This window comes from Mustela erminea, chromosome 9 (assembly GCF_009829155.1).
Source record: "Mustela erminea isolate mMusErm1 chromosome 9, mMusErm1.Pri, whole genome shotgun sequence".
NCBI lineage: Eukaryota > Metazoa > Chordata > Mammalia > Carnivora > Mustelidae > Mustela > Mustela erminea.
In genome coordinates, this window is record NC_045622.1 from 3,411,701 (window position 1) to 3,428,013 (window position 16,313).

General features: G+C 38.6%; 1 protein-coding gene across 12 annotated transcripts in view; it reads left to right on the forward strand.

Moving 5' to 3' along the window:
* The window catches only part of GRIA4 (glutamate ionotropic receptor AMPA type subunit 4), a 381,150-nt gene that overhangs the window by 236,022 nt on the left and 128,815 nt on the right, over positions 1–16,313 (forward strand). The gene's annotated exons all lie outside the window — the stretch shown is intronic.

The window sequence follows — 16,313 nt, forward strand, 5'->3', positions numbered from 1 at the left end:
TGAACTTTCACAGAAGCATATTTGGAGCTCTTGAATTACAACTACTACTTTCTTTTGCTTATAAATCAGAATTCTAGAACATTTTAACAAAAGTAGTGTTTTATGTGAATCCAGCATATCTCATCACACACTGTTGACCAGCAGTTGTGAGCAAATAGAATTTCTTAGGGGCCTTCTGTAATATGCGTTAACAGTTTTTATAATTACCATAATCGTTGTTTTCTAGGGAAGTATGTCTGTAGTATATTTTTAACCAGAATATTATAGCTATAATCATCCTATAAAAAGTTACTAAAGTATATCTTTAAATACAATCAACTTTTCCTAAGTTATTTTGTTAATATTATTTTCTTATAAAATTTCATTAATAAGCTAAAGGAAATGTAAACCTGGTCCTGTCTTACCTAAATTTTTGACAAAAGCTGAATTAGTTAGGTCTGCAATAAGTAGGCCTTTTAAGATTGTTATCATTCCAAAAGAAAAATTACATGTTTTAAAACTGTTAATAGTTGACAAGTTGTTCTAGATATATATTATATTTCACACAGTTTTTACTTACTTTGAATAGTAAAGTCCCTTACTTACTTTGAATAGTAAAGTACTTTTATTTATTTTGAAGTCAATACATTTTTATTTTAATAAATTGAACTGAAGTTTTCAGCTATTATAGACTCTTGGACATAAGCTTTTCCTCATTGATACTATTTAAAATCTTTAGTAACCAGATTACTACCCACAACAAAGTGGGTTGTATTACTGGCACTAAACTGTAAATACTCTTTCTGTAAACAGTGCTCTGAAAGTAGATTATTTCTTTTTAAAATTTCAAGACTGTCCCTCAAAACTGACAGCATAACTTATGGGGGAGCTTAATAAGTATAATATGATAGGGGAACATGAAATGATTTGTTTTGACAGAAATCTCCAAGTATACCTACAGCATGTGTGCGTAGCATTTTAGGGTGCCCCACTAACAGAGTAATGAGTTCTGACCCATCATGTGGTACTGGTGGTGAAGGGCCATGCTCCCACACGCCTCCAGGGTTTGAATAGTGCAGTTTCTTCGCTACAGTCACCAAAATCGCTTCAAAGGAAGCTCTCAATTGCTGCACATCTTCTGTAAGGTTAACTTTTGACATCAAAAAATACAAATATCTTATAGACTCAAAATATGGTGGAAAATGTGCATTTGTTATAAAGCCGGTCTTATAGAGAAATTGGAATCTGAACTGCTCCTCCGTTTCAGTGTACTTGTGGTTTCATCTGTTATTAACCAAATGGTTTGACCTTTCCTTACATTTTGGGCTTTTTCATAATCAACCATCCTAAATCCTCAAAAAATATACCACTGCCCTCCATGACTTATGGAAAACTCTAAAAGCAAGCAAAGGAGTCAGGAGTGCTTATTTATTAAGAAACCCTACAAATTTGAATTTCATTTTGGGCTTCTTTAAGCTTCCAGTTTATTCTATAGCAAAATCCAGATGATTAGCATTCTACCGCTGCTGTGTTTTAGTGGATTCTTTTCAGCCCTCCTTTCTTAACAACATGGTTTCTCATTCGTAAAGTCAAAGAATTGAGCATTCAGGTTCTTGAACCAAAAAAGGGGAAGCTGAATGGATATTCCAAGAAAAGTCCTTAAATCTTAGATTAACTCTTGTCTTTCTGTATAAAACCTTAACCCCAGCACCTCTTCTTTCATTTCTGTCATATAAAGGCCATATATGTACTATCTTTATACCGTGTGTATACCATGCATATCCCTCTATCTCTCCTGCATCTTTATCAATTCATCTGTCAACAGACACCGCTTACCTATCTTGGCTGTTGTAAATAATGCTGCAGGAAACATAGGAGTGCATATATCTTTTCAAATTAGTTTTTTGTTTCCTTTGGGTAAATACCCAGTAGTGGAATTACTGGATCATATTGTATTTCTGTTTTTAATTTTCGTGGAACCTCCATGCTGTTTTCCACAGTGGCTGCACCAGTTCGCATTCCCACCAACAATTTAAGAGGCTCCCTTTCTCCACATCCTCGCCAATATTTGATATTTCTTGTGCTTAGCCCTTCTGGCAGGTATGAGGTAGTATCGCACTGTAGTTTTGATTTGCATTTCCCTGATTATTAGTACTGTTGAGCAACTTTTAATGGGTCTGCTGGCCCTCTGTATGTCTTCTTTAAAAAAAAAAAAAAAAGTCTCAGGGCACCTGGGTGGCTCAGTGGGTTAAGCCTCTGCCTTCGGCTCAGGTTATGATCCCAGAGTCCTGGGATCGAGCCCCTCATCGGGCTCTCTGCTCAGCAGGGAGCCTGCTTCCTCCTCTCTCTCTGCCTTCCTCTCTGCTTGGTTGTGATCTCTCTCTCTCTTTCAAATAAATAAATAAAATCTTAAAAAATAAATGTCTCTTCAGGTCCTCTTCCCATTTTTAATTTGTTTTCCTGGTGTTGAGTTGTGTAAATTCTTCATACATTTCGGATGTTAACTCTTTATCAGATGTATCACTGTAAAGATCTTCTTCCATTCAGTAGGTTGCATTTTTGTTTTGTAGATGGTTTCCTTCACTGTGCAGGAGCCTTTTATTTTGGTGTAATCCCAATAGTTTATTTTTGCTTTTGTTTCCTTGCTTCTAGAAAAGTGTTTCTATGGACAATGTCAAAGAGATTGCTGCCTGTGTTTTCTTCTAGGAATTTTATGGTTTCAGGTTTCACAATAAGGTCTTTAATATATTTTGAGTTTATGTTCGTGTAAGAAGGTGCTCCAGTTTCATTCTTCTGCTTGTGGCTGTCTGGTTTTTCCAACATCATTTGTTGAAGAGACTGTCTTTTCCCTGTTGTGTATTCTTATCTCTCTGTCATAAATTAATTGACTGTGCAGTTGTAGGTTTATTTCTTTGCCCTCCATTCTGTTCTGTTGATCTGTGTGTCTGTTTTTGTACTAGTACCATACTGTTTTGTTTAGTCCAGCTTTGCAGTATATTTTAATGATCAATAATTCTTATTGCACATCTGTTCTTAGAAGAATGTGGTGCTAAGGAAAAAGAGTACAAAAATTTTTGATAATCCTTAAGAGCCTTCTTAAAAGATTTACTTATTTTAATGGGAACTCAATAGGCATATCCTTATTTTGTTCTTTTTCTTCCTTTGCTCTGTTCTGCAAAAGAGCTGATGGGAGTTCACATCCTCTGGGAGACTATAGACTTCCTCCTCAGCTTTGCCCTGTCCAGATTCCCCCAAGGACAATGACAGTGTTCTCAAAGACATGAGAAAGGATATTTTTAGATCCTTCTTTGTCAGCAGCCAGCTCTTCCCGTAACTAACTCTTTATCTTGGGCAAGTCCTGTAGGCACTCTGGCTCAGCTTTTGTCCACATTAGAATTTTGATTAAATTGTTCTGTGATTCCTCCCAGCTGTAAAATGCTTCAGTTCAACAACAGATTAGAACTGGAAGTGAAGTAGATTAAGTTGGTTAAGCATCTGCCTTCGGCTTGGGCCATGATCTCGGATCCTGGGATTGAACTCCCAAGTTGAGCCCCAAATCAGGCTCCCTGCTCAGCAAGGAGTCTGCTTCTCCCCCTCCCTTTGCCCCTCCCCCTGCTCATGGTCTTTCTGCCTCTCTCAAATAAATAAATGAAATCTTAAAAAAAAATAATTAGACGTGAACTCTGTGTGCCTCATAGGGTCACTTGATCTTCAAATCCACTAGTTTACGTTTTGTAAAAAATACTATTATGTTTATTTGTTAACGCTTTTAATTTGGTTTGAAAAATATAAAAATAGGCAATAAACATGAAAATTCAATACATAATGTATCCGAGTATGATCAGTCATACTCATGTCTCTAAAATTTAATTTGGCTTTTTAGGAATAGAATCCATTCAACCCATTCTGTTAGTCTAACTGCATTACACCTTTCAGTGTCTTCCCAGATCAAAGTTTGACTTGATTTCCATTGGAATTCCAATGCAGTTCCAATAACCTTGGTATCAACATCCTGCAAACACTGGAGAGCCAAAATTCTCTGATCTCGAATATTAGATTCTAGTTCCTGACCCCCAGTTCTAGACATCTTACAGAATTTCTAATATTACCCTAACTTTCTAAAATTAAAAAAAAAAATAGAAATGTTGATAGGATCGTTGTAACTCCTCAGAGACATGGATTAACATCTGCCCAGATAAGAAGGAGAAAAACAATGAAGAGGACTCAGGACTGCCTGGACAGCCAGGACCTCTTCACAGAACATCCCTCTGGACTTGCACCTGACTTCTCCCACTGGGCATTTTTTCTGTTCGTGTTTTTTGTTACCTCTCAGTTACAATACTGGAAGAGTGGGAGAACTAGGAGCTGCTTCTGTACAGTGCCTTCTTTATCTCTGTTTTCCCTCAGGACCTGCCCTGGGAGCCAGCCCATACATCTGGGCTTGCCTGCACAGTTCTGTTTTGCACCTGACAGCTTAGCAAGCGTAACTGTAACGGGGTCCCCTTTTACTGTTGAAAGTGTCTGAGTTTGTATGAGAAGTTGTACATTCACTCTACTTATAATAAGGAATCAAAGTTAAATATTGTTGGGCTAGAAAATTAATGAGATGTACATACCCCCCCTTCCAATTCGTATAAAGTGACCAATCCAGTGTGAATGAGTTGGAGATACAGGTTACCTTCAGCGATGCTTGAAACGATTTCAGATTATGCCATGGATAAATAGTCTATTATTAAGCATGCCAAATGGTTTTCTTTTTTATTCTTCTCTTCTGACCTCATCATATTCCAAGAGCCTCTTGAAATGTAATATTAAGACCCAGTAAATTATGAATTCTAGTGAGAGCTATGTTTTACAACTGTATATCCCAGACCCTAAATGCCCTTGAAGGGAATAAAATGAAAATTAATGAATTGCAGAGCGATTGTAAAGCAGGACCTTTCGCATCAGGAACAAACTATTCAGTAACAACTTTTAATAAGGTGCATAATGTAGTCTTTGTAACTTCCAGAACTTAGAGTACTGGGAAAATGCATTAAGAATATAAATATTTCTCCAAGGATCCTGAAAGTTAAACTATTCCGTGAACTGTTTTCCTGTATTTAGCATTCTTTAAAAATAATATTCACTGTAATGCTATCCAGAGATCACTACTGTTACTGTTAGCGGTGCCAGCCAGAAGCCATTATTGCTGCTGCTAGTACTGTTGCCATGTTACACACATGTGCACGCACACACACACACACAGCTTCTCTCAAACCTGTATAAAGAAGGCTGTCTACATCTTGACAGTTGACAGAAGGCAGTCGGTAGACACAGTACAGTGTAGGGTTAGAAGCATAGATGAGGTGATGAAGTAGGCATGCCGTGTACAGGCTCTAGTAATCCATTGTTGTGCAGTCATTCACCCCACACCTAACTGACAGCACGTTAGATCACCTTCCATGGTCCCAGGGACTGGGCTCAGCGAGGTAGGTGGTTCTTGCTCACAGGTCTCCTGTGTAGTTGCAGTGAGATGGTCATTGGGGTAGGAGTGGTCTCAAGACTGTCTTGGTCACGTGTCTAGTGGATGGTCGGGGCTGTCAGCTGAAGCTTCATGTGTGGTGGCCAGCTGTCACCCTCCCCTGGTAACCTGTGCACTGGCTGTTGGGCTTTATGGCTCCATGGTAGTCAGCATCCCCAGGGGATCAGGAGGAAGCCCTATCAACTTTCATGATCTAACCCTGGAAATCACACTGTCACTGGTCCACTGGAGCCAAGGGGAGGGAACTTGGACCCCCACCGTTCAGTGTGGGAGGAGGCTCAGTTTCATGTCGTGTGAGGACAGGTGAGAAGGGAGATTTTAACGCAGCTCTCTCAGAGAAGACTCTGCCAACAAGGTTGCTAGTTCCGTTTCGTCATCTGAAAAAGTGTGGGTGAATACCCAATATGTTTTAAACTTGTTTGGGGGATTAAATAAGAAAAATCCGTGCAGAGTCCTTTACACATAGTAAGTAAGCCATCAAATGTTAGCTATGGTGTATGTGCTTCCTTCTTAGAGGGATTGCTTTCGTTTGTCAAGGCAAAGAAGAAAGATAATTTTCATTTACTATTCAGTGTGTTTACCTGCAAAATGAATGATAAGTGGTTTCTGACAGCAGTATTTGAATATCTTGGAAATCTACACATACTATTTCTTTTGTATCTGTATTTCCTTGTCATTAATTCTAAAAATTAGAAAATTTATGTTTGGGGGGCGCCTGGGTGGCTCAGTGGATTAAGCCTCTGCCCCTTCAGCGCAGGTCATGATCCCAGAGTCCTGGGATCGAACCCTGCATAGAGCTCTCTGCTCAGCAGGGAGCCTGCTTCCCTCTCTCTCTGCCTCCCTCTCTGCCTACTTGTGATCTCTCTCTGTCAAATAAAAAATAAAACCTTTAAAAAAAATTATGTTTGGAATTTGGAAAACAAAGGCCATTTTAAAATAATTGATTTTTCTTTTTTTTTTTTTGCTTTTATTTATTTATTATTTTTTTTAATTTGTTAGAGAGAGAGAGAGATACAGAGCGCAAGCACAGGCAGACAGAGTGGCAGGCTAGAGGCAGAGGGAGAAGCGGGCTCCTTGCTGGCCGAGCAAGGAGCCCGATGTGGGACTTGATCCCAGGACGCTGGGATCATGACCTGCACCGAAGGCAGCCGCTTAACCAACTGAGCCATCCAGGCATCCCAATAATTGATTTTTCTGATGTCCATTGTACATAAGTTGTTTTGACCGTACCTCTAGTTAATTTTGAAGAAGAGGTATTGACTAAAGTAACCCAGAAAGTATTTCCACATGTATTCATATCTTAATTCTTAAAAAAATGGAGTTGAGATGGTTTTATTACATAGTGATGGCACATATGCATAATATAATATGGAGTATACATATATGGAATTACACATATATATGTAGTTACACAGGTATATCTGTGCATTATGTCTATATCTAAATATCACACACATGCACATATCTGTAACTTTAAAAGAAGTAGAAGCCAAGAGCATGGAAAAGAAGGAAAAATAAGTATGCAAACAAGGACTGATAGAATTATAATGATTGAACATCATATTTGCCCTAAACTGCTTGGTAATCAGTGTATGGGGGAGGGAGGAGATGGTTAATTGTGTCATTCTTGCTACTCCAGAATACTGACTTTATGAGTTCTCCAGGAGGGATCATCCTGATGATGAATCATAAAGACAGGTTAAATGAGACCTTATTCAGATAACACTGAATAAAATATATTCTTTCTAAATAGGTAAAGACGTTTATAACAGATGAAAAAACAGTCTAGTGTTACTTACTGTAAAGATTCTCCATAAATGTTGAAGCCTTAGGGGCACCTGGATGGCTCAGTCAGTTAAGTGTCTGCCTTGGGCTCAGGTCATGATCCCAGAGTCCTGGGATGGAACCCCACACTGGGCTCCTTGCTTAGTGGGGAGTCTGCTTCTCCCTCTATTCCTTCTCCTGCTCATGTGTGTGTGCTCACTCTCCCACTCTCTCCCTCCCAAACAAATGAATAAACTCTTAAAAGAAGTTGAAGGTCTCCCATACCTTGTGAACTCCGTTCCATAGCTGGCCTGGGCTGAACTGGGATGAGCCAGTAAGCAGTCTGGCCCAGGCTGTAGTGTAAAATGTACAGGCCAACTGCTTTATCTGTATCAGCATTTGATAAAAGGATGGTGGATTATTCAATAATATATTTAATGAGGGCCTAAGATATTGATTTATCTTTATGCGTGACTGAGTCAGCATCATGTGTTTAAAGAACCAGATGATCACATGGCTGGCTAAGATATTTTATTTCAAATATTGAAAAACTTACAGAAAACATAGTCTCATCTCCTTGTGAAAAAATATTTGTAGGCAAAGTCTAGGATGTTTCCTACAAAACATCTTTGTATCTTTGGGTCAAACATGTCCATATTTGTGGGATTGTCACCCCAACACCCTGTATCATATGGAGACATACTTAGATTTGGTAAATTTTAAACAACAGATACTATAACCAACCCATTTGAGAGGCGCCTGGGTGGCTCAGTCAATTAAGCATCCAACTCTTGATTTCAGCTCAGACCATGATCTCAGGGTCGTGGGATCGAGCCCTGTGTCCAGCTCTGCACTCAGGAGGGATTCTGCATGAGATTCTGTTTCCCTCTCCCTTCCATGCTCTCTCCCTCTTTCAAATAAATAAATAAATCTTAAAAAAATCTGATCCATTTGAGCCACCGTAAATCCCCCATAGATGTCCCTGTAGAATCTGGTTATGGACCATGTAACCATCTGATGTGCCCGCCCGCATGGGCAAGCTGGAAAGGTGTACTCATGTAATTTTATGAGTAGACATGCAAAATGAAGTTTTATAGAGTTAGCCAATTGAATTTTGGGTAATGTCTATCCAAATAATACTTCTAAGTGTGACTTTTTTGGTTGGGGGGGCGGTAGTCAAATAAGCCAGGCTTTGTGGCAGCAATCAGAAAAGCCTTTGTCTTTCTAGACTGTACCTAGTTTGTATCACTAACATAACATAATGGAAAACATTTTATTATTGTTTATTAGAAAACCTTTGTCTAAAATGTAAAAAAAAGAATGCAAGATTACTAAGGTATAACCACAAAATAAAGAGGGCCAAGATACAGCTCCTTTTTATACTCTTGGAAATTATTTTTTTGAAAATTATCTTTTTGAAAATTATTTTTTGAAATTAATTTTTTTTGTCTGAAAATGTCTTGTTTTTATTTAAAGCACAAAAATTGAGACATAACATATACATTTGTACATGAAGAAAAAAATACCAGAAAGTGTACAAAACCTTGGTCACTGCCATGATCAGTTGTTCTGGGGCTGAGTGGGCGGGAAGTCTGCACACTGCCTGGGGTGGGCCCCAGGTCCCAGGCGCAGGCGCAGGCAGTTGGCCAGCTTTTTGAGAAGTCCCCTCAGACCACACACCCGCCCCTGTAGATGGCCTTTAGAGTCCACCTGTGGACTCCCAGGTGCCCATCACACGGGACACACCTGAGGAATCCCCAGGACCAGTGACAGGTGACCTAGATTCCATGGGCGGGGTGGGGGGTACAGGGAAGCCCTCAGTAAAGTGGCTCATCAGTCCAGCATGAGGGATGCAGTTCTGGACTGATTCTTCTGCCCCCCCCCGAAGAGTCATACACACGTGATATTGCTAACTGTTGTGTTAGGTCTTAAATTTTGAAGCAATATTAAAATGCAGTGTATTTGAAAGTAGTGATATCTGAGGACATAAGGTTAGCCTAGGCTTTTTCTGATAGAAGGAATAAAGAAAGGATAACACAGTGAAAGTTACAAACTGTCTCATGGAATTTTTGGAATTTAATTTAATATGAAGGTGAGAGATGTAACAGGATAGGTAGAATAAGTACACCTATAAGTTTCTTCTACTAAACATATATTTCTTTGGATTCAAAGCTATTAACATTAGATGCCATCCTGCTAGGAGATGCATGACATGCTCTAACAGGGTAGTTGGTGTGGTCTGGATGTTTGTGTCTCCTCTGTTGCATCCCACGGCCAAACTTGTGTGTTGAAATCTTAACTCTGTGATAAGAGGTGGAGCATTTTGAAGGTGACAGGTTATGGCAGTAGAGCCCTCATGATTGGGATTAGTTTCTTTTTATAAAAGAAACTCCAGAGAGCCAGCCTGTCCCTTCCCCCTTCCACTCTGTGAGGTTACTGTGAGAGACAGCCACCAGTAGGTAAGTTGGCCCATCCCATGAGCCAAGATCTATCTTCCCAGTGCCATCATCTGAGACTCTGCAGCCTCTAGAACTGCGAGAAGTCAACGTTTGCTGTTTATAAACCACCTAGTTTGTGGTATTTTTATAATAGCAGCCCAGATGGACTAAAGCCATAATCAATAACTGCTTTTAATAATGGAACTGCTTTAAAAAGGTGTGAGTAGAGCCTAGAGACACCAGTGAGAAAAGGGAGGGAGCTCTATCGCAGAGCTAGCAAGAGCCGGAAGCCTTTACCACCGTATACCTGAGTGGGTAAGGAAGTGGGGGATTGTCTGTTTTATATAGAGAGTTTGACTTATGGAGAAGGCTGAGTGAAAGGGACTATGGCCCCTTATTTAAGGGATGCCATCACCCCACACTGACTTGGCAGGAAAGGAATTGTGCAAAGAATACACTGACGTCACTCACCTCCAGCCCTTGGGTGTGTGGCATATGACTTCTTTTAATCCCTTCCACCAGAAGCCAGAGATCATGGATGTGGACCATACTGATCAGCCTTCTTGACCATCGGCATTGGGAAGTGTGGCAAAAAATGAGCTGATCTTGATGTACTATCCAGTAGAATTCATAAAAAGTCACCTAGCATAAACTCTGAGCAGATATAACCAGCAAAGTGGAAATCTATATTTTGAATATATACAGGTATGCCTTTTGTAAGATGAATAGCTAATTGAGAATTGAAATGGCTAATTTGGCACGTGTGCTGTACAGCCTGCTTAAACAGGTGAGCAGCAGCATGGCCGGCACCATCTTTAGCGTAGAATGATAGATCAGATGGGGGAGAACCCGTGTATAAGCCCTGGATATGGAGAGCGCCTGACTGTGTGAACCTGGAGGCAGCTGTCCCAGGACTGATTAAGCCAGAACAACCCACATGTCACCCAACAGTGGTGATCCCAACCCTTCTGTAACCTTGACCCTTGAAGACATTTCACGGGCATCAACATCTCAGACTTTTTGCACTCACAATTAGCCCTAATAATCCAACACTAGAACTTCCTTCGGGAATTTATCATTCTTCATTTTCTCTTAACAAGTGGAGCCTCACAAAAAGAACTATTCTAAAAAGATTTTAACCTAATGAATTACTCAGTGTTGTTGTCCACCCCCCCCCCCCCGTGGTGTGTATAGTTAACTGCCTTATTAGCCTTTGCAGTTGTAAAAGGATGGTACCAGTGTTTTAAAGCAAACAGAACTGCCTTAGCATTATGAATATCTACTGACATGTAATGCAGAACTCCTTCCATGTTCCCTTCTTTAAAAAAAAAAAAACACACAAAGCAAAACAAAACAGTTGAAATGGAGCATTAGAAGCCAAATATACATCACAATATTGTTTACAAGAGCAAAAAAGGGAACAAGGTAAACAGGGAGATAAGTGAGCTGTAGAGAAGCCTCATGTCACAATAGTAAGCAGCCCTTAACATGGTGCTTGTTAAGTTTTGAATAGCATAGACAAGTATTTTATGGAAGAAAAGTGTACATACAATATTAGAATTCATCTTAGGGGGAATATAAATGAAAAGTACTCAGAAAAATTCAACAAATATTAATAGATAGCTTTGGATGGTAGATGCATGTTTTTTTTTTTCCTACTTTATTCCTGACTCTTGCATGCGAGTGCTCTCTCCCTCCATCTCTCTCTCTCTCTCTCCACACACACACACACACACACACACACACACACACACACACACAAATTGCTTTTATAAATAAGAAAGTGTTAAATAGCTACATTTTTTTAAAAAAATCTGTGAAAACCTTTAAAAAGTTATTTAGTTATGAGACATATGCTTACATATTTTAAACTACTTCTCAAACTCTCGATCTCGACATTATAGGTAGGATGGTTAGACAACAAGGCATAAAAAAGAAGCAAGTAAATGAGAAGGCGTACTTTCTTGAGCAAAGTCTCTTTTTATAAATTCTGTGCTGATTTGCCATCTGAGACCTTGTTGAGTGATCTGAGAAATGTTTGATTACCTGATCAGGGCAAGAAAGACCCAGGACAGTGCCTGTCATGGATGAGAAGTTATCCCATCTCACACTTCATCTGCTCTCAGTTCTAACTGCGCATTCGAACGGAGATCAGAGCTCTTGAGGCACACGAAAGACAAATTGGCAACAAGCACATTTCTTTTATATGGTTACGTCTCTCAAATAGTACATTTGGTTTATCTTTAAGATATTCTTCATTTAGATGCAGCTACTACATTATTGAAGAGCCTTTAAAATTTTTAGGCTGATGCTTAAATTTAAAGACTTAAGTAAAGGCAAAAGGAAAGAAAACCACTAAGGAGAGGAGAAGTCAGTTTCATTTTATATGCAGTTTTAAATATTCATGGAAAGAATTTTGGATGGAAAGAGAACATTCCAGTACCACTTGGTTTCTGTTTATAAAAGCCAAATAGCTATATTGCAATTTAGTAAGAATATGTTATCCATTAAACACAAACATGATTTGTTACATTTTAGCTTTTTTTTGTATTCCTCATCAAGTTATCAGTGAACATGGATTTGATCTGAATTACATTTTAAAAGATTTTATTTTTAAGTAATCTCTACACCAAACATGGGGCTCAGACTCAACCCCAAGATCGAGAGTTGTGTGCTACACCAACTGAGCCAGCCCAAGTGCCCCTGAATTACATTTTAAAATGAAAAATTAATACATTGTATACAATAGGCAAAAATGGAAATAACCTAAATGTTACATAAAATATGAGGCACCATGCAATGGCATACTGTGTTACCATTAATAATTATGTAACTCTATACTTATTGACCTAAAAAGATACATATGATCTATTATTGAAGATAAATGGAGTTATAAAAAACATGTGAGTAGATATGATATTCTTCCCTGCAGGACAGTGCTGCACTGATGATTGACCAATATCAAATGAGTTGTTAAATATATTGCATATTATCTCTAGAGGTACAGTAGATTCATTTTGTAAAGTAAAATGTAATAAATGTAGATAATCTAAGTGTGGCAAGATGATTAAAATGATACAGAAAAGATGGAAGGGGAGAGACAGAATAAGAAGAAAGGGAGAGAAAATGGAGTGGAGGATGAGAGACGGAGACAGACGGAGAAAGAGAGAGGGAGAGAGAGCAGGACAGGGAGGGGCAGAGAGACTTCCAGGTCCTCATTTCACAGGTGACTTTTTATACCCTCTATTCCTCCAGTACTGATTTCGCAACTGACTTCTTAAGGGGTGCCCATCATTTCTTCTCCCTAAGACTCAGTTCCCTTATTTGTTTATAAAGGGAGAGTTGAGTTCTACCTTTAAAATTCTGATTGCTAAACATGAGAAGAGCACTCAGCCACATTCAGTAAGTGCTCAGCCATCTCCAGAAATTTTAAATTATTTTTCTATTGGGCTAGTTCATCTAACAAACACACCTTCCCATTCTCTGGGTCACTTGTGATCATCAGCTTACATTTGGTAGAATAATAACACTTGCCTTGCACTTAGTCCAATAGTGTATGAAAAATGGTGCCATGAGACCATGGAATATACTTGTCAGGAATAGATGTCCCATGACTTTTTGGATTTTACTCTTCTGTCTTCTGGATCCAAAGGAAGACAGGAGGCATGATTGGCTAGATTTGTATTCATATTGTTTTACAAAAGGATTTAGATTAGATTAGGACCTAAATTAGGAGAGGCAGACCCTTTCCTTATTCTGCGTTATAAAAGGAATTTATCATGAGGGTTCTTTCTTAAATAAGGGATGTTAAGAATTTTTTTAAAATATATGATTCTGCAGTCTAAATAAATATAAAAATTCATGTCTGAGAATTATATCCTTGGTGATCACCTTTCTTTAGATTCCCTTCCTCAAATGGCAGTTGTAGAGCAGGATTTTTAATAGGAAGCAGTGAAATTCAGGGAAGTATACTAGTTTGGGAGTCAGGAGACCTGTTTGATTTTCTACCATACCTAACACATATCTTGGCAAAGCATTTTTGGTGGATGGAGGGGCATTCATATTCTGAAAGTCTAGAGTTTGGATTACATTATCCCTCAGGTCTCTGGACTGCGAACGGTCTGTGAGGGTTTAGATTAGCATGCTAGGGGAATTGGAATGCAGAAGCTCTCCATTTCCAATTACAGGGAGAGTTTATATGTTTTATGTAAAACATATACCTATGGCATAGCTGACATTCTATTACAAAATTCAGAATCCCAGTTTATACTCTTCTGCGTACAGAACCACCCCACATGTACAAAGAGGTGAGTCCCAAAGAAAAAATCCTTTTAACTCTAGAGTTCTTCAATTTAATTTTTTAATGCTTTTTTCCCTTATTGTACTGAAATAGTACATAAGGGTGGTCAGTCGATGAAAATTGCTAGAATTATTAAACTTAGAAAGGGGTATCATAAATAAAGCAAACCATGCTTAAGGAGGTTAACAGTGTTTGGGGAAATATCCCATATAGATACTCCTTTAACTCTGAGTATCTAACTGCTAATGGATATATTTTTCAGAAATGAACTATAATCTTTGTTCACAAATACGCAGCACTAAAAACTTCTTAGACAATAAGAAGCTTTCAACAAAACAGTAGTTGAATTTAAGTATTGTAATTATATTAATATTATTTTGAACCCTGAGGGAACTTTCAGAGATTAAAATAGAGAACATAACTCCAATTTCACATTTTAAAAAGGTACATAATGAAGAAATGTGCCCTGACTTTATGAATTAATGTATGGAGTGCCTTATAATAACTACACAAATAAAATCAAACTCGCTAGCACAATTAATTTGATTAGTGACATTAGTTTTGTCAAAATGAACCCGGAAAACCATGAATTTCAATCAAATGTCAGTGATACATTGTTTAGCTTATTGACTCAGAGAGAAGCAGACTGATTTCCTGATTTATTGCCATATTCTAAGTATTTGATGTAAAAATGAATAGTTCAATCTGATTTTTCAGCCTGATAATACACATGTGGCTCAGATTTGTTACAAATATAAAACTGTGCACAGATGTTTCAATATCCATTTTAATTTTCAGGCAAATTTATTCTAATTAAAAATGCAGGTGCTTTTTGGTTTTACTATCATAATAACTGTTCAGAACACCACTCCCTACCTTAACCCCTGCGTCAGCAGAAGCCACCCCATACCATGATGCGAGTAGAATTTGTGAAATGGCGTTGTAGGGTTTTGTGACTCTAGGAGGGAAGAGCTTGGACAAGCGTACAGATAGATCTAAGTAGTAATGCAAAAGCCTTCTCTCCAGATTCGACCTAATTCTGTGATTTAATGTTTGATACCCTTAGAGAAGACAGTTGATGTATGTATGTCCTGAGCAGTCCCATCAGTAACCAAACTGGACCATAGGGCAGCATTCGTAAACTGTGGTAAAGGAATCCACTGTGTTCATTATTGTAATCTTCTCAGTTGGTGTAACGTTTGGCGCAGATCTGCCGGAGACTGCTGGGGCAGGGTGGTGTGGGACAGGCGCATCTCTTCTCTGTGAGACTGGAGTGAAAGCCCTGAGCACACATCCCTAGCTTCTGTGGCCGAAGCCATACACAGCGCTCCTGGGAGGTCCCCCTGGTACCTGGAACACTTCGCAGGCAGGGATATTCCTAGGTCAAAAATGAATCCTTAATAGGGGAATAAAATTAATCCAAACAGAAGGGAATTAAGTGTTCAGTATATTACAGACGGTATCGTTGAGGAGAATAAAAGGCAGACTTTAACATCAGACTGAACGAGGCTCTGCCAATTAATAGCAAAGCAGTCTTAGCCAAGAATTTAACTTCTCCTACATCCAGTTTGCTTTACATAAAATGAAGATAATAAAACTAACACCATGCCCATAAAGCACTTAATATGATATCTGCTTCAGATTAGGTAGGGCTTCAATAAGTTTTAGGTATTTTTATTATCTTTATTATTATTATATTTAATCAGGCAGGGGAGGGGTATGACATAAAACAGGCAGAATTTTTACCCTTGCTGTGCAGTTCAGTCTCATTCTAGATTTTTTCCTTTGTGTTGAGACAAACTAGGGAAACAAAAGTGAATAAGAATTCATGTCATGCTTAAAGAGAATTAGACAGATAAAAATAAGCAATTACGAATAATTAAAATCCAACATCTTCAGATCAGCAGCTGTGCCTCACTGTATACTTAGTACTTTCAAAAATAGCATATAGTGCTTTCTTGATCAATAATTTATTAATTAATTCAGTGAGATATGAGCTGTAATTACTGTACAAACACCTAGGGAAATTTAAAGAAAAAAGACAACAACTCCCTCTGAAAGGTCAGAGAAGTCTTCTTTTATTTTTCTTTTAATTCCAATACAGTTAACATACAGTTTAATAGTAGTTTCAGGTGTATGCTATAGTGGTTCACTTCCAGACTTCACCCACCCATGTATCACTCCTTAATCCCCATCACCTGTCGCCCTATCCCCCACCCACCCACCTCCCCTCTTGTAACCATCAGTGTGTTCTCTAGAGTTAAGAGTCTGTTTCTTGGTTTGCCTCGCTCTCTTTTTTTCCCCATTA